The sequence below is a fragment of the Capsicum annuum genome, chromosome 9, assembly GCF_002878395.1.
Source record: "Capsicum annuum cultivar UCD-10X-F1 chromosome 9, UCD10Xv1.1, whole genome shotgun sequence".
Lineage (NCBI taxonomy): Eukaryota > Viridiplantae > Streptophyta > Magnoliopsida > Solanales > Solanaceae > Capsicum > Capsicum annuum.
Window position 1 is genome coordinate 22,291,338 of NC_061119.1, and position 25,991 is coordinate 22,317,328.

The window sequence follows — 25,991 nt, forward strand, 5'->3', positions numbered from 1 at the left end:
ACGATATGTCGAGAGGTCTCATTAAAAAGCACAAGAAGTGGGTTGAGGAAGGTCTATTGAAGTTACATGCAAAAAAGTAAGTCTTATCATTATTAAACTGAACATTTTTTGTTAATATGCGTATACTATTGATTTTTCTTACTAACAAAATTTAATATTTTATAGAAAAATGAATGATGATCACTACAGAGCAAAAACATCTTCTCTTGGAGTTCAAGAAATTGATTTTGTATTTGCTTATGCATGGTCAAAAAATTTATTTTACTTGATTGTCTCAAATAAATGCATGCTGGAACGATGAGGTAATTTTAATTTTTTTTTTAAAAGCTTTTATATTTACATAAATATACCTAAGCTCATTCAACTTACATATATAAAAATTTGTTATGTTTTATGTCAGAGTCAGTTATACAATGGTGATTTATGTATGCGCATTAAATTTATATATAGTATGCCTGTTATGTATGTGCCTTGCCACTATGCATATATCTGCCTAACTGGAAAGTTTATGTATGCCGGTTGTTTACAGTTAGCTATATATATGTCCGAGTGTAAAGTATAATATTTATATGTATTTGCTATATGTCTACTTTATTCTATGTATATGCATGCTTGTCGATATGTATGTGCAAATGATAATGAATATCTACTTATGTATAGAACAACATGTTATGTATATGCACTACCAGTTTATAAATACATTTTCCTGCATGTTATGTATATTAACTCCACAGTTATGTATACTCTTTTTAACTCATATTACTTAGTATAACATATAAATATGTTCACAGTATAAATCGACATAATGCCTCTTCTTTGTATTTCAATTTTGTAGCATATTGATTTGATATTTTATCACCTGCGCAAGAAATCGAAATTAAGAATTGATCAAGAATATAGATTCACAACAACAAACTGCTTTTTTAAAAGCTATATTGAGAAGATGTACCGTAGATATTATTTCGATGAGATACAATACTTTCTACATAGCAGAATTATACTCAGTCTGTTGTTGTGGCCCGAAATGAAGAGCCAACAACAAACATAATCAAGGAATTTTGCATTCCAGCTGGGTTACCATGGCACCTAATTGATGTGGTGTATGTTCCTGTCAACCGCAATGAAAAGTTTCACTGAGTATTAGTTGTTATTGCTCTAAAGGATAGACACATACGCGTCTATGACTCATTGTCCAATCTAAGAAATATGAAATCATCGCTCGAGATTCACAAGTTGACAGTAATGTTGTCAACTTATTTGTCTGACAACGAATTTTTTGAAGAAACATCACATACAAATTGGACAAATCTTGATGAATATAGGAATAAGATGAGTCAAAGGACACAGTTAGTGAATCAACACCCATTCGAGATTGAGTATATGCAAAACATTACGCAACAAGAATGTAACAGCCTGTAAGTAATCTTCTATATTTTTGAATGAACTATTATTTACGGTGTGTTAGATGGAATAATGTGTTTATTTGTATGCATGTCAGGGACTGTGGAGTGTTTGTTGCTGGGTATGTAGAATACCTAAGTGAAGGAATGAATACGCCTTCAGTTGGTTTTGAAGAACAATACCATCGTATGCGATATACATCACTCCTTCGAAATTACGGTCTTCGAAAAGCGAAGAAATGCTATGTTAGTGCCAATGACGACTCTCCAAGATTAAGGATAAAAATTCTCCCACTTTCTGATGAAAGTGAAATAGTTAGCATTAAGTAGTCTTAAAGATAATTTTGGTGAAGACTTTTTATTTCTATGAAATTATTTGAAATGTTGAATTTTAAACTACTTTAGATGTTTTGTATGCACAAATCTGTTCTAAGACATTTTAACCTACGTTTATGAATTATTGGTAAAAATATTACTGCATGATTATTGTGTCTTGTACATGATTTATCGATTTTTTTGTATTCATATACATGTCTACATATACATAGAATTACTGTTTACATAAACATATATTATTATAACTGTACTATAGGATGTATATATATTCATGTTTGTAAAAATAATGACATAGCTTAATCAATACATACATAACAACTGTACAATAATTCTAAATATTCTTTCTTAAAAATTTCATAAAATTTGTCAATCCCATATACCTCTTACAGCTTGTAAACTTGTATATGATCTCATATGCATAGAATTTATATACATTGAAAATTAACAACTACAAAATCAATAAATATTTAGATATTCACATATACATGTCACTTAAACTTTACATATATATAGTATCACAATACACATTAACAACTACTTTGTTCGTCTTAACTAAGCTATGATTATCTACAAATAATTACAAACATTAAGGAATAAGAAATGCATGTGGAAGCGTCAATGAAACAACTAATCAATGCATCAAACACTTGATCAACACAAATAAGAAAAAAATAATAAACGTATATGGTAAACTGAAGAAAACTCATATTTATTTCAACGTATCAACACCAACTAAAACTGTTCAAAAAAGTCATTACTTACAAGTTGATAATGATAACCGAATGACTATTTTTCAACAATATATGAAAACTAATACACTGCATATATTTTGTTTGCGCGTATATGTATACATATACATAGCGTTACTGTCTACAAAACACATACATTATTGTAAGTGTAATATAGCATGTATATATATTCATAAACATAAACTTATGACATAGCTTGATTCATACATACATAACAACTGGGCAAATTTTTTTTGTGTAATTTCTTAAATTTTTTCATACTATTTTGTGAATTCAAAGCACTTCTTATATATTGTATCCGTGTATATGTACTCATATACATAGAATTTATTTACATCTCAAACTACTACTAATATAATTAGTATATATGAAAGTATTTACATATACATGTAATTTAATTTTTACATATACATAGTATTATAAGCCACATTGACAAGTACTTTGCTTGTCGTAAATAAGTTATGTTTATCTACAAATGATCATAAACATTAGGGAATAAAAAATGCATGTACAAGCATCAATGAAATAACTATGACGCAACAAATACATACACAACACAAATAAGATAAAAATACATGAAACATAAATGGTAAACTAAAGAAACTCATATTTATTTCAACGTATAAATACCAAACTAAAACAATTCAATGAAGTCATTACTAAAAAATTGATAACGATAATTGAGTGATTAATCTTCAAGAGTATAGAAAAACTATAAGTTAGTTCTCCTTTGGAAAAAAGTTACAGGAACGTCTATTGTGCCCTTTATGTCAGCATCGTCCACAATGATTTGTGCTTGATGAAAGTGTTTCGCTAGATTTTTTTTCCTCTCTTTATTCGGTCTTTCTGGAAGTCTTTTGTATATCGGTGGCAACACTTCTTCCTCATCAATACTGTTAGGAATATTTTAGTCTTTCTTACCTGGCATTGAAATAATTGGAACTTCATAAGTCTTCACCAAAGTGCTTGGCTTGTAGTATTCTGGACAGTATGGACCAAAATCTTTTACATGTTTAGACTTCAAGATGACAATAGCATAAGAACAAGGTACTTGATCTATTTGGAACCTCCCACAGTTGCATGATCCACTTTCAAGGTCGACAATGTATCTTTTTTCAGATTCATAAACTGAGTATATATAGGTTGAGGAAGCCTTCACCTAAACAAACGAAAAAAATTCAACCAAACAACTTTTTCTGCAAAAAATATTAAAATTCAATGTTTTATAGTCAATTAAATACTACATCTAAATGCATAATAAAAATTCAAAAAATATATACATACCGTCATCCTTAAAACTTTCACACCATTTAGAATTAAAATTTCATCAAATCTATGACCCAAATTCGTAATTGTATAAGAAGCTATCTCACTGTTTTTATAGTTTCAAGAACCAAATAACATTCGCACCTCTTCTAAGAATTCATATATTAGCAATTTTCGAGCCTTCACCAAATACCCATTAATACACTCAGCAATATTTGAAGTCATCATCCGACCTCTATTTATCGGTGAATGACACTTACTCCACTTTTCATATTCAACTTCTAGTAGATATTTTTTCACTCATGGATTATCTTTTTTAATCTTTATCATTAGGTAGTCAAAATTATTTTTCTATAAGCCTTAGCCATTGAATAATACAAATCGCTAATACTTTCTTTGCTCTTACGAAAGTAATCACAAATATTTTTTCAGAGATGCCAAATGCATACAAGATGTGGGACATTTGGATATGCAACAATAACAGCTTTGATAATACTTTCGTTCCTATCAGATAAGACACACATGTTGTCACATTCTCGGAAAGCAGTTTTAAACTAGTTGAAAAATCATGTCCATAAGTTGTCATTCTTCGTATCCACAACCCCATACACAAGAGGTAATATGCATCCTACGTTACGTATAAACTATATTAATATAAGTCAACATAAAGATTTTTTCAAAAATAATAAATTGATCTAAACTATTTTCTTATACACTAATCTGTTTTTTACATGAATTACAATGTCTGACAAAAAACTAAAAATGAAATCGACATACCTGCACCATCCAGTATACTTGCTGAAGGGAAAGACCCTTTACATAGTTCACTTAAATGTGCACCATCAACAACTACAACGGATCTGCAAAACTCAAAATCCTTTATCATTGGATGCAGCGCTATAAACAGATACATAAACCGATTACTCCATGACTTGTGCATTGCAATGTGTGAATTAGAATACACATTGTTTAACATATAAATGTATCTCAACATCTATCTATAACCATCAATCGAACCACTTCTAAGCATTGCTATGGCATGCTCCTTTCCATGTCATGCCTTCATATAATTTATATCAACACTATATACAACTTTCATTTCTTCGATGACGTCTCCGGGTGTGTGCTTTCTCTTATGGTTAACTAACTTAGGAGCCTTGAATTCACATACAAAAGCAGTAGTCGCAAAATATTCTTAGTATCCTATCACTCAAACAACACGTATGTTTTGGGTTAAATCTCCAAATGATAAAAAAACATCTATTTTTTTGTAACTAGATGCTTTCAACGTCCATTTACAATCCTCATTGTAATATTGGAGGACATAGCTAAAATAGAAAAAAATAATAATATGATTAGTATTTGTACCAATTTATGAGCTTTTAGGATTTGTATGTTACAAATCTGTTATACTTAAATAAAAAAAAATCTATACAACACAACTTATCTACTATACATTAATAAACAAATTAAACATATATGTTTTTTTGTGTTAAAAAATTTCTAAAAAATAAACAATAGAATAAAAAATATTTTATTACACATTTACAAAAGATAGTCTATGTATATGTGACTTATTAGAGAAAAAATTTATGTATATAATATTGACGCAATTTTGGATTTGTCAGAGTGACATATACATAACAATGATTATGTATATGTCACCACATAACCACTTCTTATTTTGTAATAGTAAAGAAGATTTTGTTGGGTTTGTTTACATTAGCATAGATTTACATATACAAAGCACATTGAATATATATGTTATATTACAATCAGTTTCTTCGTATGAATACACAATTTTTGTTTTTGCGTTTTTATTTCGCAAAAACTTCAATCCATAAAAACATCAAGTTTTTGTAAATTTAATACAACTGTCTATAACATTATTATCAGACATGAAAATAATTTATGCAACACAAATATAAACATCATAATAACAGTCACGCAACAATTAACATTATACTAAGGACAGTTATAAATTCATATATATAGTTATCAAATATGGTAAAATTAAGATTTAAAAATATTAAATTTAAGTAAACAAATTTATTAACAGAACAAAATAACATAATACTTTTTTTTGTCTAAACGTTTTGCTTTACAATTGAATTCATGTGTCACCACATATTTCGACATCACTGAAACGAGTGTCTTTTTATCCTTATACATCTGTTTCATCTTCACATCAATCTCTTGCTATCACAGATCAAGTTATCAACTTCAAACTCCGGCACATACAATGAATATTAATTTTGTGTTTCAGCAACAGAAAGAGCTATAGCATCAGATTCAACACCCTCCACACAAACAACAGCTCCTGTTTCTCTATCAAATTGTATGTCCTCTGCACATTTATCAATCATTGATATGCACAACGAATACATCACGAACGCTGGTTGAGATTTATTGAACTCGACATACAATTGAAAATCATTATCATTTCCAATATGAAAAGGTGATTTATTGTCGTCGATAACATAACGTACAATAACACTTTTTCGTGCTTCATCAATATTTAATTCGACAACAATTAATGAAATTAACCTCAAATAATTTATTGATTCCGCGACAACGATCCCTTCACTTTTATAATTAACATATTTTATTTCGTTTCTTCATTCACCAAAGTACCTTAAAAGAATAGAAATATTCATCTTCTTAGATTCTAATTAATTTTTTTTCTTAAAAAAGATCAAAAATCAGTGCTCAAATTATTTTTGATTTATGATTTACGTTTGATTTAATTTTTATGTATTTGTTGTTTTCAAAATTTGAATTTCAGTAGCTGTTATATAATTTAAGGGATGCAGTAATCCACTTATTAAATTAGTTGCGCTAATTACGTGCTTAATAGCAGAGGAATCTGTTATTTTCATTTTTAAAGATGTTAAGAAATTCGCATATACAAAGATTTCTATGTATATGTTGGTTGTCTTATATATATGAATCGGAGAGAGAGGAAAGTAATTAAAAAAGTGGGAGAGAGTGTAAATAATTCTAATAGGATTGAAATTTATGTTATTTATACAAAAAATAAAAAGTGGAGCTCACTTCTTATTTCCAGCCACCACCTTCATTTCCTCACACCCCATCATCCCCTCTCTTCTCCTTACTCTCTTCTTACCATTTTCAATCAAATATATACTAGAATATTTTTTCACCCCCAATAAAATACATTCAAAAAAAAAATAAATCCAAGCAATTTGATGAACACACACTACTCTCCAAATATTTTTGAATTTCACAAATGAAATTTGGTGAATACACATATCAAAATATTTTTTTTAAGCAGCTAGGTAAATACATATCAAATTTGATATTTTCTGAATCACCAAATTTCTTGTAAAAATCATCCACAAAAATTGAATCGAACAATTTTTTTTTCAAAAATGACAACCACTTCAAATTTGACCAAAAAAAATTCACTTTTTTTCCATCTCTAATTCTTTTTACCCTCAAATGAAAACTCAAAATCTTTCGCATTATGATTGTAGTTTCTAAATAATTAAATTCTAATGATTTGAGTTTAGAATCAAATTGATGAAGCTAAAAAATGGTGATTGCAGATTTCGGGAGTGGGGTGGGGAGGAAAATGAAAATTTTCAAATGAAAAAAAAAAGAAGGGATGGAGTGGAGTTGATGAAGAAGATTTGAGCTTTTGGGGGTGTTGAGGGAGGTTAGGGAGCCGTGAGAGTTGTAGATTTGAGGGGAGGGGGTTTGTGGAGAAGAAAGAATAATGGTATATCATTTTTCCTTTTATAATATATATATATATATATATATATATATATATATATATATATATATATAAATATGGGAATTTATTTTTAAAAAAATTATTTACATGGCGCGTGTGTACTGCACTCTTCATAGTGAGAGTGGTATAATATTTTTGGGCTGGTATAAAATTCACTTGAAAGTTATTAAGGGTGTAAATAATTACAAGTTAAGTTTAAGTGCTAAAGTAAGTTTTGGTGACAAGTTTAGGGGGTAATTTTGGAGTTTTATAGTAGATGTGTGTGGATGTACTTGTAATCTGTGTCACTATAGTAAGCTAGATATTGAATGCAAGCAGATACATTTATTAAGCGCGTGAATATAATGTATTTCGCTATTATTATGAGTATGAATATATCGTATTTCTCTATAAAGATATTGTGTACACGTGATACAATTGTTATGAGGGGGTATATATGGTATTCCACTTTTATTATGCCCACAGATACAATGTATTCCTCTACGTTTTAAAACCAAAATGATGTTGTGTTTTGAAATTTGTAGGTAATAAAATTCGTGTTGAAAATAAATAATCGGAACAGAAAAATATCACAACAGTTGTATTATTGATTTCAACATGTGAGCGTTACCTTCTCTATAAATTCTTCAATTTTTTTTTAAAATATAAATTTAAGGGCTTTGAACTTGATCTTTAATTCAGTGAAATTGATCTTGACTTGTATTTGAATTCAAAGATTTTTTACCTTGGTCTTGAATTTAGTGGACTTGATCCTGGCTTGTATTTGAATCCAATGGCTTTTAAACTTGATCTTTAACAGTGTGGTTGTGATCCTAACTTGTACCTGAATTTGAGTGCTTAAATTCTTGAACTTGTAGCTTATAGAGAAAATTCAACATTTGATCCACGAGGATCTCTCTGGTTTCTTGTTAGAATTCTGGACTTTCTTTTGAATTATGAAAACACTTATTTATAGTTGTGGGATGGAGGAGGTGTGATGAACGTGAAATTTTTGATCAATCAGATTTAAGTGACATAACAATATTTGATTGGTCGAAATATGTCACTTGTACATGTGGCACATTTTCATTGGTTTTGAATTTTCACTGGACATACTTCATTTTAATATGTGACATGTTCCTATTGGCTGCTTCACTTGACTTGACATGTCATGTTATTTGACATGTGACATCAAATTGGGCCTCTAGAATAAAGTTAGATCTTGGGCTTGGTAAAATGACTCATCATTTAGCCCAAATAAATGGACTAGTCAAGTAAATATTGAACTTTAATTAAATTTATATTTATTTGACTTAAATAATCAATTCAATTATATTAATTCACAATCTTTATTTGCACTAATAACTTTTTAATCTAATACAATTTAAATTTTGTACGAATTTAAATCAAATAAAATTTCGTCGTTTACATAATTAAGTAAGAACTTGCTATTTTTTCTTTTCTGCAACTTTGAGCGCAAATAGAGTAATTTATATAATTATTTCTTTCTTATTATGACGATGTTTGGCTCGGCTATGCTCGCTTCAATTACTCCACCTCCAATGCATATCTAATATTTTCATCCCCACAACAGTTGTATTTTAGCGGACCAAAACTTTAGAAATAAAAGAAGGAAAACTACCTAGTATTTATTTTTGTGGGGGTTTTATTAGCCTTTTGAACTATAAATTATGATTTATTACAGTTTGAGATATTTTTTACGCGCTAAATAAGTGAATTGTTTAATAGGTAACTATATCCTACTTTAATTTAAATTAGTATTTTTATTTATAATCACACATTCTTAAAACACGAACTTTAAATAATTTTATCCATCAAATCACGGACATATGAAAGAAATTATTTAATTTGTTTGTTGTGATCTATTTAAACCTAAAACACTCTCAATCTATTTTATTGATCATGTAGTCATACTCTTAGGTGCTTAACAAATTCTGTGCTTATGATCCAACCAATTAGAATTTTTTATTAATTTAGTAGTTATTCAACATAAAATTAAATATGAAAGTACCAAAAAAACAACCTTCTATCACCATATACACAAAGTATATTTTTTATTATATATGGTTACTCATGAAATTCGTTTACTTTATGAAATTAGTTTGTAGAGATAGGTAAGTGGGAACAACCTAGAAGAACTCTAAAAGTATCAAAGTAGGTTGGCCTTCTCAATGAGCTAAGACGGGCTAGCTTTTTTTGAAGGACCTACAAAATGTTAGTCGAACACAATTCAGCTCTAAGGCATAATAAGTTACGTCACTTAACCTATGCTAATAGAGGCATCATAAATTCATTTCAGAATCAGTAAAAGTTTTGTAACTTATGTTGAGCAAATTAGATAGTGTAAAATTTATTTCAAATAACTTAATATTCCTACAAAACTTATGTTGGACAAGGCACAAATTCTTTAAATATATGTCAAGCAAAATTAAGGCATAGATAGGGATATTTGAGTAAATTTATTAAATTGTCACTGAAGTTTTACAAAGATCTCACTAATGTCACTTATAATTTATTTTTTTTTGAATAATAATATCATTAAACTCAATAATTATTTCAAAAAGCAAAAAAATAACAAGTGTTAAAAACTTAACAATATGACCCATTTGACTATATTTTGACCCAACACTTAATTATCCATAAACGTAACTCATGACCCATTTAACCCCACCTTTTGATTAAAAAAAAAAAATTCCTTATTCCGTCGTTAGAAGATATTCTAGGTTTACCTTAGAATCCTAAATGGACAACCATTTTTCTTGTAGGAGCATATCACTCTTACTGTATCACTGATAGAAAAGTAAAGTTGCCTCCTATGTTTAATATCCCAGTCTCTACAAGTTTGTTTAAATAATTCAAAACCTCCAAACTTCATTTCTATCTCTATGTTTAGTTTCATTGTACTCTTCATGTGAAACCTCTTCTTAAACCTCATCAGTTTCTTTTTCAGAATCAACTTCCCCAAGCAATTCATCTGAATTTGCATAATCAAAATCAACATCAGTAATCTGTTGTGGTACTATGATCAAAGTCCTAGATGACGGGCTTAATATCGAAGTCGTATTTCTAGGCCTTCCTTCCCTTTTCTAGTGCTTTCTTTCACTATAACCTCCTGAAAGCCATCATCTTCATCAGATATGTTATAATCTGGATCACAAAAATCTTCATCAACATCACTATCCCATCTTCCCATAGTAACTTGTCCTGTGATAAGAATATCATCCTCAACACTAATACAATTAAAAAAAGATTTAAATTTCGCACTTGTGCGGACAAATACTCCTACAATAAGCAAATGAAATCGACCATAAAAAAACAAAGCATCAGAATAAAGAGACCAAAAAAGATACAAATTGACACTAAAATATATTGATATAGGTAGATAAAGAAAATGAGGATTATTCAAGGAGGTAATACTCCATATGTATTTTAGAGAGTGTATTTTAAAAGAAAAAAATATACAAAACACATATCCTAAAACATGAATTTATAGTGTAAAAATTTCAATCCCAAACCTGTAGTCAATACAAAAATAAAAAAGCTAAAACTCATGTCAATTTCAAGACAAACAGAAATAACTTTAAGAAATTAATCCAATAACATGTCGAAGATTTGAAAATACACTATTCTCCTAAAGAGTCCCAAAAAAATACAACAAAGAAAAAATAAAATTTACCTCGTTATCGCCCATTCGATCAACATTATCAACGGCTTGTGGGAGATGAGAAGTCTTCTCATTCTCCATTGAATTAGTTGAATTTTTTTATTTTTCTTGAATTGCAGAAGCTTAAAGAAATATCATTTCTTCTTTCTAGTGTAAACCCAGGGTATCTTCTAATGATGAAATAAGGAAGAAAAAGGATATCTTTTAATCTAAAGGTGAGGTCAAATGGGTCATGGGTTATGAATAATTAAGTGTTGGGTCAAAATATAGTCAAATGGATCATGCTGTTAAGTTTTTAATAGGAAAAATTTCAGAAATAGCAAATTGTATTTTGTATTTAAGTAAATTGTTGTTATACAAATACATATACAACAAGATTTACTGTCCTTGTTTTACTCAAATTAGTTGAGTTAAATAAGAAATAATTATCCCATCTAATTAAATTCACATAAATTACTCTCATTTAAATTAGTAGATTCCTTTTCCAAATCAAATCAAATATGAAGATTATTATTTCCATGATCTTCAAAATTTCAAAATATCATTCTCTTTAGGGTTGTTAATTGAGTAGGTTCGGGTCAACCCGGAATCGGTCCGTCAAATTTAGACGATTTGTGGGCCGATCCGGTTTTGGGTCAGGCTAATTAAATAGGCCGGATCGGTTTCAGACCCAACAGTAAATTTAAAAAAAATAATTTGGGACTGGCCCACTAAATCTAATCTGGTCCAACTGCCTAAATTCGATCAAAACCAGTCCAAAATCTTGTCAAAAGATCAAAACCAAAAATAAAATAAAATTTTTTTTCTCCAATATACACTATATATACCCACCAATATACATTTTAAATACTTTAAACAATATATATATATATATATACTATATATATATAGTATATACTACATTAGAATTTAAAAAACATATACACATATACACAATGACACATGTAATCGTGTATACGACTATACGTTAGTTAAATATATATACTACTCTAAATAAAATATATACTACAGGATATATATTACAGTATAATGATATATATACTAATTTATAAAACATATACATATGTATACGCTAAATATATACAACTTTAGAGTCTATAGAAGATATATACACATATATACATATATACATACCATTCAATATATATGTACTACTTTAAATAAAATATATACTACAATATATATATCTATTGTATTAAAAGTGTGAAGGGACTTATAAATCACGTTTGAACTTTTTCCCTTTATTAAAAGTCTTTCCTTTAGACAAAATCGTCTTTTCGCATAGTCTATTTAAATTACACATCCAATAAACTAATATAAATTTTGAAAAAACAAAAATCCTATACAAAACCCAACAAATCAATATGTTTCCTAATCGCGTATAAAAAAGATTAAAAGAAAAGGTGTCCTACTGATAAACTAAATTATATATAACTAATCTTATTCTAACTAAATTATGACAAAAACGTTCTATAATAATAATAATAATAATAATAATAATAATAATAATAATAATAATAATAATAATAATAATAATAATAATAATAATAATAATAATAGTAATAATAATAATAATAGTAATAATAATAGTAGTAATAATAATAATAGTAATAATAGTAGTAGTAGTAGTAGTACTAGTAGTAGTAGTAGTAATAATAATAATAATAATAATAATAATAATAATAATAATAATAATAATCTATAATCTATAATTTATAATCTATAATATATTAAAAGTGTGAAAACCTTTACAAAAGTGATTCAGACTTTTTGTCTTCATTAAAATTTCTTTCTTTAGATAAAATCGTCTTTTCACTATTTTCTTAAATAATTATTTAATTATATTTATAATATTGTCTTGTAAAATATATGGGTATCAAGAGTTTAAAATATATGGAAATTTTTTTCTTAAATTAAAAATCCTAAATTTATGATAAGAGCTATTTTTAATCAATCATAATTTTACCTTATACAAAAATTGTATCTTATTAGAATTACACTCACTATAAAGATTAGCACTAATTTCAAAAGTAGAAATTATTTTTTTCCTTCACACGAGTAATAACTTTGGAATAGTATCTTTACTATTATTATTGTATTCGTATTAAAGATGAGGCCTAATTAACTTAGATTTAAAAGTTAAAAATAATAACAGAATAAGTAGAAAACTTACTATAATAGTATTTATATTAGAAAAGGTTTAAACTTTATTAATATTTTCTTTTTTTTGTTCTCCATACAATTAATTGTAGCTATGTTAATATTGTTTTATAGCATGTGATAATTTTTCCTTGGTTTAGTTTATTGTTTCTTTTATTTGATTGAAGAGATAAAATTTTTTTGTGATTTCAGGTAAATTTTCTAAAATTTAAGTATATTCTTGAAATTTACAACAAATAAATTATCATGTAATTTTATAGATATATAATTGTTAATTGAGGTGTGTTTTAGTAAAATCTTGATATATCTTTTGATTGAAGAGATAAATTTACTTGAGATTTGAGGTAAGTATTTTAAATTTTTAATATATTCTTTATGATTAAAATCTTATTAGTATTTATGATTAAAGAGATGAATTTGTTTTGTGATTTGAGGTAAGTTTTCTAAAATTTTAGTATATTTTTTAAGTATACAATAATAATCTATCATGTATTCTTGATTGACAATTGCTTTATGAGATTTTTTTTTTTTTGAAATATTGATGGTATTTATAATTTAAGAGACAATTTTTTTTGTGATTTGAGGTAAGCTCTAAAAAAAAATTTGTATATTTTTTTATGTTTACAAAAATGTCATGTATATTTTATAGACAATTGTTAATTGAGAATATTTTTTTTTGTGACTGTAATTGTAGTATGTTCTTGAAGTTTAAAATAATAAATTATCATGTATTCTTGATAGATAATTGTTAATTGATTTTTTTGTGTGTGATTTTTGTTAATAATGATGCATTTACAATTAATAATTTGAAATTACTTATTTACAAATTTGAACAAATTCTTTGAATCATTACATTCCGTCATAAGAAATTAGTTAGTCATTCTGATTCTATATGAATTCCGTTTAAAATTTAATTATATGCAACTTTTTCCAATTATGAATAAACTATGAGATCTGACATGTGGTCATTATTTTTAACAATAGACTCTTTTGGTTTATTGGTACTAGCTATATAGATATAGTGAATTTTTTGATTGACAAGAGAGACACGTACAAAGCACACACACCACTAAGTGATTCAAACTTTTGTCATTCATTAAGATTTTGAAATAAACAAAATATTTTTTTCACTTTTTTCTTAAACAATTATTATTGCTTATTATATGAAATATTAAGTATATGAAATTAATTAAAGTTCTGGTGGATTTAGGTATACCTTGTATAGAAAAAAATTCTATAAACCAAAATAACTACAAATTTAGTCTAAAATTTGATATTTTACAAAATAAATATATTAAAATAGGGATTCTATATAAACGACTATCAAAATTTGCCTAAATTGACTATATTTTAATACAAGTTAATTTGGTTTAATACTAAACCCAATAAATTAAAGTTGCAAATTTACCGTAAATATGGTTAATAATTTACACCAAATATTTTAAGTGATTACATAATAACATAACGTATACACATGAATTTCATATATATATATATATATATATATATATATATATATAGAGAGAGAGAGAGAGAGAGAGAGGGGGGGAGAGAGTTAATTAACGTAATACGCTCTTATGTCTTTTATATGATTTGTATGAATATGTTAATTTTATATTTAAGTGTTTTTCGTATTAAATTAATTAATTAATTTATTTCTTAATTCAAGCATATTTTCTTTTACAATATCGACGTGATTTTGTTAACTGAATTACTTGAAGTGAGGTACACGCGCGAGGCGCGTAAGATATGACTAGTACTACAATACATACACACACACTATATATAGTTATATACTAAGTTATAAAATATATACACATGTATATGTTAAATATATACTCTTTTAGAGTCTATATTCTATATATACACATATATATGTACCATTCAATATATGTATTACTTTAAAACATATGCTCCAAGATATATACTACAATATAATGATATATATACTAATTTATAAAATATATACACATGTATAGGTTAAATATATACAACTTTAGAGTCTATAGAAGATATATACACATATATACGTACCATTCAATATATATGTAATACTTTAAATAAAACATATACTACAATACATAGACTACAATATATACACATTATATATATATAGTTATATACTAATTTATAAAATATATATACATGTATACGTTAAATATATACTCTTTTAGAGTCTATATTCTATATATACACAGATATACGTACCATTCAATATATGTACTACTTTAAAAAGTATGCTACAAGATATATACTACAATATAATGATATATGCTACAAGATATATACTACAATATAATGATATATATACAAATTTATAAAACATATACACATGTATACGTTAAATATATACTACTTTAGCATCTATAGAAGATATATACACATATATACGTACCATTTAATATATATGTATGTCACGCCTCAAATCTTATTGGGGCAGACTGGCACCCGTAACCGAGGAGGCCCGGGAGAACCACCTCATAACCTCATACTTCCCATGCATACCTCTATGACAACCTGAAATTCGGACAGCATCATGTCGCATATAAAAGGAAATAATCACATGTATAAGCTCGAGCACAAATATATATATGTATATACAATACTTGGCCGTTGGAGCCATCACGTCTATTAACAAAACACCACCTTGATTGTACATTAGGTCTACAAAGACTCTAGATAATACATAGATTTTAACTAAGGTCGGGACACACCCCGCCATATAACTAACTTTTATACAATACCAAAAGTGACTAGATATGACACGGAAAGCCCCGAAGCAAACTGGAGCTCACCAAAAGCAGTTGGATATCCTGGCTCCTACTTGTGTAGTGTATGAGCTGAGGTACCTGTGCCTGCAGCATGAAATGCAGGTCCCCCGTGGGGGGACGTCAGTACGAAATATGTACTGAGTATGTAAAGCTGTAGATAATATGATATAAGAGCTCAATAGAAATCAAAAACAAGTGAATAAATCGTAATAGGAGTGGACCACACTTACTAGAACTTATGAGAACCTGTACATTGCATTTATTCAATCACTTTACCTTCGTTCTTATCATCTTTGTAATGGTTACTGTACTACATTGTGACCATTAGGCTGCCTCCAGTACATATCAACTAGGATTGACCTATGATAGGCTTATGCCCCTGGGATACCACCCATAAACACATAAATAGGGATCGACCCATGATAGGCTTATGCCCCTGGGATACCACCCGATAAGAGAGAACTTCCAACACTTAGTTCAATTAATCTTTGAGATTGTTATTTCGGTCGCCACCACATTTTTGATACTTTGAAACAATGATACATCAATAAGAGACATATAAATAGACCATCAATGCAATAACAATGAAGTAAGAACTCATTGGCACATCAATGAAGTGTTTTGGAGTCATCAATGTCATAACAATGAAGTAGGAACTTATTGGTATATCAATGAAACGTTTTGGAGTCATTAATAGCACATGGATCTTGTTTGAGTAACCGGATACCTTCTGATATTCATTAGTGCAATAAACATGTAAGATTTGGAAGACAAGTAAGTATTGGAATGTCTTGATATCTAGTAGGGTGGAAACAAGTTCATTGGTAACGTAGGACATCATACAACACCATTATGGATCACATGTTATTGAATAACTTTGGAAACTTTCTTAATAGAACAATTGTTCACTTTCATGCCAAAGATAAGGTATAGAGTATGCTTTACATACCTGACTGTCAACCTTCAATACTAGTCCCAAATGGACTTCTCATTTTTTTGGATTACTTATCTACAATGAACATATATAGCAATCTAGTATTAGCGACCAAACGTCACAATTCAATTATTTGAATTCATCAAACTAGTGGTTAAGTAGTAAGCCTTAATTACACCATAAAGGGTGTCACTTTAACCCTCTTATACTCCAATTACATTCACATGCCATGCATATTCATACAACATCCTCCAATATCAAGTTTGGATTCATTTATCCTTCCAACCAATCCATTAAATCAAATTGAGCCATAGACATAAATAATCATCAATTCAATAGTATATCACCATATCCACCTTCCATAACTCAATTACCATATCCACCCTCCATAATTCAATACAACCAAACCATGCAAAATAGTCCATAACCCTATTTTCATCACCTTTCAATAACAACCAATACATATAATCCTCTATCACACATATACATATGGAAGAGAACAAAGGAAAACAATATTCATACCTTAGAATTCACCTCTTGATTATGCAATCCTATTTTCACAAATAATAGGTGTCGTTCAAAGATCTCGAGATGACAAACACAGTTATCGGATTACTTTGGAATTTCTACGGTTGAATCAAAAGTAATTTAAAGGTCAAATTTGGCTAGGGTTTGTTCTTTCTCAATGATTGATGATGAAAATGAGTTTTTGAACTCATATACATGTATATGTACACATATTTCCGTCCATAATATCATAGGGAATGACCAAAGTGCCTTTAAAATTTAAATAATGTCAAATCTGTCCTTTGGTGGACTATTTTGATAAGCTAAAGTAGACCGACCATAACTCTTTGCTCCGATATCGGATTTGGGTGAAATTGGTATTGTTGGAAATACAATTCAAAGAGATTTCATTTCATATAAAGTAGGCCACCCATTTCGTCCTGTACAAGGAGTTATAATCGTTTGAAGTTGACCCTAAAAATCTGTTTTGAGAGGCTGAAGTAAAACGAGTATAACTCCTTACTCAGATGTTGGATTTGGTTGAAATCAATTGCATTGGAAAGAAGACTCAAAGATATTTCTTTTCATAGGTCGCAGCTCTCCCAGTTCATTATATTAAGGGAGTTATGATCGTTCAAAGTTGACCCAAAAAATTGGCTGGCCTTAGTAGTTTGTGTGCAGGAAATTTTCCTGCACATTTACTATTCCCAATATCCCGACCACCGTTTTATAGTTTCGAACGTGCTCGATTATATCCGAAACCTATCCGTTTTTGAAAATCTTTATATCGTTGGAAAGCTTATTCAATAACCTTCGCATGGAACCATCGACGGGCGAATTTCGGTATAAATAAAATAAAAAAATTAATTCCACATAAATAAGACCAATACACGTACTACACCAATATATGTACTTGAATACGGGGTGTTACAATGTAATACTTTAAATAAAACATATACTACAATATATATACTACAATATATACACACACTATATATATAGTTATATAATAATTTATAAAACATATACACATGTATACGTTAAATATATACTCTTTTAGAGTCTATAGAAAATAAATACACATATATACGTACCATTCAATATATGTATTACTTTAAAACATATGCTACAAGATATATACTACAATATAATGATATATATACTAATTTATAAAACATATGCACATGTATACGTTAAATATATACTACTTTAGAGTCTATAGAAGATATATACACATATATACGTACTAGTCAATATATATGTACTACTTTAAATAAAACATATACTACAATATATATACTACGGTGCGCGCACACACACACACACACACACTATATATATATATATATATTAATTTATAAAATATAGACACATGTATATGTTAAATATATACTACTTTAGAGTCTATAGAAAATATATACATATATATACGTACCATTCAATATATGTACTACTTTAAAAAATATGCTACTTAATATAATAAATTAATAATTCTTGATAGTAAATTAGTAATGTATTAAAACTAAGTATTTAATTTAAACTAGAAATTCAATTTAAATCATTAAATGGAAAATTTTTCAAAGTAAGGACTAGTGAGTGAATGAATGTTATATTTTATTGATTGCAAAATGATTCAAAATTTATAATGTACATGAATGAAAAATTTACAAAGTTTTCTTCATTTTTTTCAACTCATCCATGTTAATATTAACGGGAACTTGCATAGGATAGTCAAAGTCAATGGGTGCAAAACCATGCGTTGGACTTGATTTTGTTGAGTTCTCCCTTGAAGTCATAATTTCTTCAAGTTTCTGTTCGTCTTTCGGCTCCACCTCCATTCCTTGATTTCTTCATTCTGCTCTAATCCAATCTCTAAAGCAAACTAAAATATTTATAGTATTGTTTCCCAATGACTGTCGGTTGTCTCCAAGCTGTTGTCGTTCCTGACTAAAAGCGCTCTCCGATACAATGGGTGACATTGGAACATTCAATATATCTCTAGCTAATCTTAAAAGCACAGGATATTGTATTTTATTATTCTTCCACCAATCCAATGCGTTGATCCGTCGTCTGCGATCCTCTAGCGGCGTTCGAAGATAATACTTAAGCTCTTCCCGATAAGTTGTTGTGTAAGTTACCGCCTCAACACTGTTTCAATAATTTAAGTCATAAAAGTAATCATGAAAACCACTATATGTCGGCCTTTTAGAAGATGATGGCTCCTCGGGAGGATGAGGAGCGACAGTTGGAGTGATATTTGTCGGTACAGATAAATCAAGTAAATCAACATAATGATTATATAATTTATCTATGTAAGCGTTCATATCACCCATAGCCGTCCACAAATTTGGTTTTTCTTGTTCTTCATCATCAGAATCGTTGTTAGTATTTATCTCTAAGTCAGAATAAATAAGAGTACTAAAGTGGCACATAGTAGTATATTTCATACATGGATTTAGCATAGCACCAACCAAGTAAATAAGGAGAATCAAAAAAAAATATTTTTTAAGTTTAGCAAACATAGAACCAACAACTTCTTTGTAACCTTCTTTATTCTTATACTAGGTAACTTGTTCGCGTTTCGCGCGGTCGCGAATGACTTATTTTTCACCATTCAAAGTGGATGAAATTCAAAATTATTTTGTAATCAGATCTTGCCTTCAATTCTATTCAATTTATACATAGAGTGCTATAATTAGAGTATGAAAGGGCACAAAAATAAATTAGCAATATAGTTATTCATAAATTAATACACATTGAAGGACTTTGCAGTTACAAATGAGGAATATGAAAGAAAGGATTAATGAAAGTCAAAAATAAATTAGCAATGCAATAATTCAATGAGTAATACAAATTAAAGACACAAAGTTATAAACATGGAAGATGAAGGAACGACTTGATGAACTCTTTTCAGTTTTAATTTGATGACCTGAATCACTCACCATGTGATTCTGAACCAAGAGTTAAACCAAAACCACCACCATATGACTGCATGAACCAGACAACAGTGTTTGAGATGAGAAGCATTACCAATAATCAAAGCAAAAGATTATTACCAAATAGAAAGTAATGATCACATGACTCATGTTATCTAGTTAGAAAGATTAGGATTAGTTTCTGGTGACAAAGATGTCAACATAAGCTTAGAAAGGCACTCCATCAAGCAATAAATTTATCATGAGAATAATCTATACGATCAATTAAACATGGTATAAATCTAATATGAAAGTTAGTCTTGGGACATTCCATCTTATCCCATCCAATACGAAATTATTTAATACCATATCCCATACGGTATACTTTACTCCAAGGATTAAAGATCAGAAGTATAATTTTAAAATAATTTAATCTACGTACAAATGACCCTTTTGTGTTGCTTAATGGTCACTGAAAGTTTACACTATCATTTGGGAGAACAAATGAGTTGAAGTTCTACTTATTTATTTGGCGGAGACTGTATTTCTGAAATTCTAAAGAAATTGAAGTGAAAACCCATATCCACTCACAAAAGTTTTAACTTTTTTCCAACATAAATGCATGTCGAGAGACAACTTCAATTTCCAAATATTTTTTTTCTACTTAACTTCAAATATTACTTTTTTTTCTTTCAGATATATCACATTTTTATATCCAAGTACCTACTAAAACCATTGCATAGTTTTTATCTTTTATAGCAGTCATCTTGTTGTTCATTTTCTCAAGGCAAGTATAAAATACCATTTAAATATTAGGTCCATTTAGAAGAGGAGAGCGTAACTGTGCCACAGAAATAGAGATAACTTACAATTTTCTGTTACAGGTAATTACAGATACATAATCTAACAACTAAAAGAAAAATCTTTTCCTGACTTGCCCATAACTTCAAATCAGTATACTATATTGTCAAGGCGAACTAAATATATGTGCGTCTGTCAGATTCTAAACCACAAGCATGGATGGTGAAAGATAACAAATATTTGGAATAGAGGTTCTAGAAGTCCTTAAGAGTAGAAAGAAGCAAAAGTTAATGCTCAGGAGTATGAATTATCAGACAACAAAACCAAGAAAACTCATGGAAGTTACCGTAACAAACTCGAAAAAACCTATACGAATGGAATAATGATAGTCATCAAGCAACCTCAAGTGCTTAAACTGAGTTCGAGAAGAAAATCTTATATAGTAAGGACCTTAGGTAGGACAAGCACTTTAGACAAGTCAGGTGAAAAGCTATAAACCTCTCTACAAAAGTACTCGAAAAAAAGCTTCACATCTTCTTGAGTAAAACCCGTTGAAGCTCGACTTAGAAACACTCACTATCCAGACCAACACACACTTGTTGAGAGGTTTATCGCCATTATCTTTATCGTCATCTTCACCTCATCATCTTCTTTCTTACCAGCAGCTACCCAATCAATTCTCCTAAGTATAAGTTTCCCATATTGCTTGATTGATTTTTTCCCACCTTCAACGACAATAACACTAATACCTTCTGAGATGACTGTACAACTAGTCAAGTAGTTCTCCTGAGAATTAACATTAAATTTGAATCGGGTTTGTGGGTGGGAGAGGTCATTCATTTTGTATACTGAAACAATAGTCTCTGGAGCGATGTTTGGGTCATCAAAAAGTTTTCTCTCTTTTTTCTCACGATGCTCCTCAGGATTAAGCTTACGAACAATATTCTTGTCTATATGAGCCTGCTCACGCTCAGTAGCTGTACTTCTCCATTTCGAGCTTTGTAGGATCCTGTGTTGATTTTGAGCCAAGTACTTTCATTAGATTGCTCATTTTAACTTTCGGCTTTGGTGGTTTTAACAGGCCTTATCATATCATTTCTTGTCTTTCTTTCTTCCTTGCCAGTTTTCGCTGGGTTCAAAGTTTTTTCCTGCTCCTTTTTGTTAAGTTTTAATGGTTGGGGAGTAGGTGGAGTTGGTTCAACAAAAGGCTGAATAGGGCGAGGGTGTTCAACATATAAGGTGATCTTTTCAAACCTCAACTGTTCGTTGGTTACGATACCATAAACTACATCCTCATAAGTACCAGTTCGTAACAAAGGAGCATCCCTGGAAGGTCAAGGTAAGAAAATAAGGGCAAGCACAAAAGAAACATTAATTTTAAGGAAAACAGACTGCTACAAGACAAAAAACTTAACCTCTACCAGCTCCAGCAATTTATATAACAGGTTAAGAAGAGGTACCAGATACAACAAATCAAAGAGGCTTGCAAAAGTATATTACGATACATCAACGTACTCCTGCAGGGAGTTCTGCAGAAAGATATTGCCAGAGAAAGGAAGCTGGAGTAATTTCATGTGGAGAGAGATTGCATAATGTATGTTCTCTCCATTCTCCTTATCTTGGGAATCATAGATTGTACAGATCACTTAGAGGATAGCGACAAAGAACCTTCGGTATGAACCCTTCTTTCCTAGATAACGAAGAGAGAAAAAAACATATTTATCGTTAAAAATATCTTGGTGGACAGTGTTTGAGATATCAACCACACATATTACTATTCCTTCATCAAATTATTTTTGGGGACAGTCTCCAAATCATGAATGATTAGCACAACTTGTGATTTGTACATTCAGAATGTGTACAAGTGATTTTCTTTGATTACACAATTATTTCACCGATATATTGACAAAAGATGAAGTGTGAGAGGTGTCAATGATTTTTCATTGGTATAGTTACACCAAGTCTGATCTTTGAAGCTGAAAGCATGCATGCAACATCTGCCACACGGCTTTACATATAGGGAGGTGGTCTCGTTTGAATGATGGTCAATAATCAGCGTTCCAAGTTCAAAGGCACCTATAGGTTTCCAAAAAGAATTGGGTTGAGGTACTGAACCCATCCTTTAGAAAGATGATTCATATTCAGCATGTCAAAGTGTGGTTGTCCGCCACAGGGATCATCACAAGAAAACACGTAAAGCCGGTGATCAATGAAGAAGACTAGTGAGTACAACATGGGAGCTTTAAACTTTGGGATATTGTCCATCCATTTTCTCTTTAGAATATCATAAAATTTGATTTCCAGAGGATAAAATAAATCACCATCGTCATCTAACTTGGCGTGACCAACAAAGTACAATTTACGGTCACCAGCGGTAAGTTCCAATCTCCTTTTAAGAAAGGAGGGGTGTTAGTAGGAGACAATGAAGTAATTGTTATTGAATCTAGAAGTAGTAGTATGCTTAGCCAATGCATGGACAAAATCTTCATCTTCTATAAAGAAGATTACTGTAGATGACCAATTCTCGTAATTAGAAGGTAATTTCTGAATCGGTTTTCCATCTAATTCTTTTTTTTTCGATCAACACCAATTCAAAATTCATTGAATACAAGAGATTCGGATATATACCAACTTCAACCATCACAAAAGATGGCCACGATCATAGCTTTACCAATGAAACCAAGATGCACAATCATACAGTATGCTTAAACACAGTGAAAAAATAAAAAATTTCATCAACGATGCTCAAAATACCTCAACGCCCTATCAAAATTCCCAACTCGTGTGAATGCATTCAAAATTGCAGTTCCTTCAACAACATCCTCGCTATACCCCATTTTCATAGCCAGTGTCACTAAATCCGCAAGGGTCACTACATTTTCTCAAACTCACTTACCCCAACACACCCCAAAATCACAATCGTATACGACACCTCATTTCTCTCCGGCATTTCATCAAACAACTCACACGCTTCCCTCATCCTACCCATCTTCACATACCCATTAATCATCACGTTTCAAGACACAATATTTCTCTCACCCATTTCATCAAACATCTTCCGTGCACTCATAAAATCACCAATCCCCAAATACCCGCTCAACACCGCATTATAAGACACGACATTCTTCTCAGGCATTACTTCATACACATCAACAACATCACAAAACCTCTCATTTTTCGCATACCTAGATAACATTGAAGTCCAAGTCCTAATACTGAAATTTATCCAAGATTAAAATTGGAATATCATTCACACTGTTTCTCAAGATTGAGTAGGAAACATTCTCTAATTGTTCATATATACAATACCATGAACGTCTAAGAATGGAGAACTTGAAAAGGCAAAAGTATCCATTCTTAAATATTTTTTATTTGCCTTCCTTGCGCAGTAAAGTTGAAACCAAAACGGATCATTTTTAATTTTGCAAAGCCTTATTTTTAAGAAAAAAATGCAAAACAATGTGATAAAAGCACAAAAAAACCAGAAATTGTATAAATAGGAATGTTGCATTTTGAGGCATGCCACGTCAGCATGCCTCTATTCCTTCTTTATATATAGATTCTTTGAGCAAATCAGAAATATCGGCTATATATGTTAAAATATTACAAATAGTAGGATAATAAGCACCGAAAAATTCAACAGTAGCTATATAAATTTTTTTCAAAAACTTAACAAGATCATCAATTACAGTCCAATTAGAATCATGTAGCATAGATTGAGCCGAATTAGCAAATGAACTACAATGTTAGTTAAAAGTTAGTGTAATAGGAACTCTATATTTATGACAAATTTTTAAAAAATCATAGGTAGCATTCCATCTTGTATCACATTCTTCAGGCATCAATATCGATGCAAGTCCATTTTGTTCACATTTAACTTTAAATTCTCTATTTTTTTTTCTTCGATTATTTCCTTGAATAAAACCAACAGCAAGCCAAATTTTTTCAATATAAAGCTAAAAAATCTAAAACCATCTGTTACAATTAAATTATATATATGATAAGCACACTTAGCAAGAAATATTTTAGGTAACGACGGAGATAGCTTAAATTTTAACTTTGTAATAGCAGTCTTGTTGTTAGAAGCATTATCAAAAGCAATAAATAAGACTTTATTTTCAATACCATAAAATTCTGCAACTTTACCAATCGAATCAGCAATAAAATCTCCAGTATGTTTACGATCTTCATCATACAAAAAAGCTAGAATACATTTTTGCACAATAAAATTACTATCTATCCAGTGACAAGTAATGGTTAAATATCAAGATCAGAAGTTAGAGCTATTTTATATTAAATATTTTTTAACAATGTAGATAAATAAAAAATAATATTGTGAATGAAGTCTAAAAATATCGGCCCAACAAGTACTTCTAGGAATACCATTAAACATAGGATTATAAATTGCTTGAATATAATGAATAAAAGCATCAGAAGAAGGAAAACTGAAAGACAAACAACCTACAGCTACCATTTTTGCTATTTCTTTCCGGTCCCTCAATTTATTATACTTCTTAATTACCTGATCAGTTGCTGGGTCCATTCTAGTTTGTGTTGGCCCACCAACATCCTGATCACCTTTTGCAATAAATAACTCTCTTTCGTGATTATCACTTATCTGTCTCATTAACGTGTACCCGTACCCTCTTGCTTGCCTCCTCTTTTATGCTTATATTTTTGTTGATAAATATTGCATTACATCTCAGTATCTGATATACGTGTAAAAAA

The 25,991-nt window shown here is 29.6% G+C and overlaps 1 pseudogene; it reads right to left on the reverse strand.

The window, feature by feature from the left end:
- Nucleotides 1–6,000: 6,000 nt before the first annotated feature.
- LOC107841644 lies at nucleotides 6,001–24,100 on the reverse strand (annotated as a pseudogene).
- Nucleotides 24,101–25,991: the final 1,891 nt, after the last annotated feature.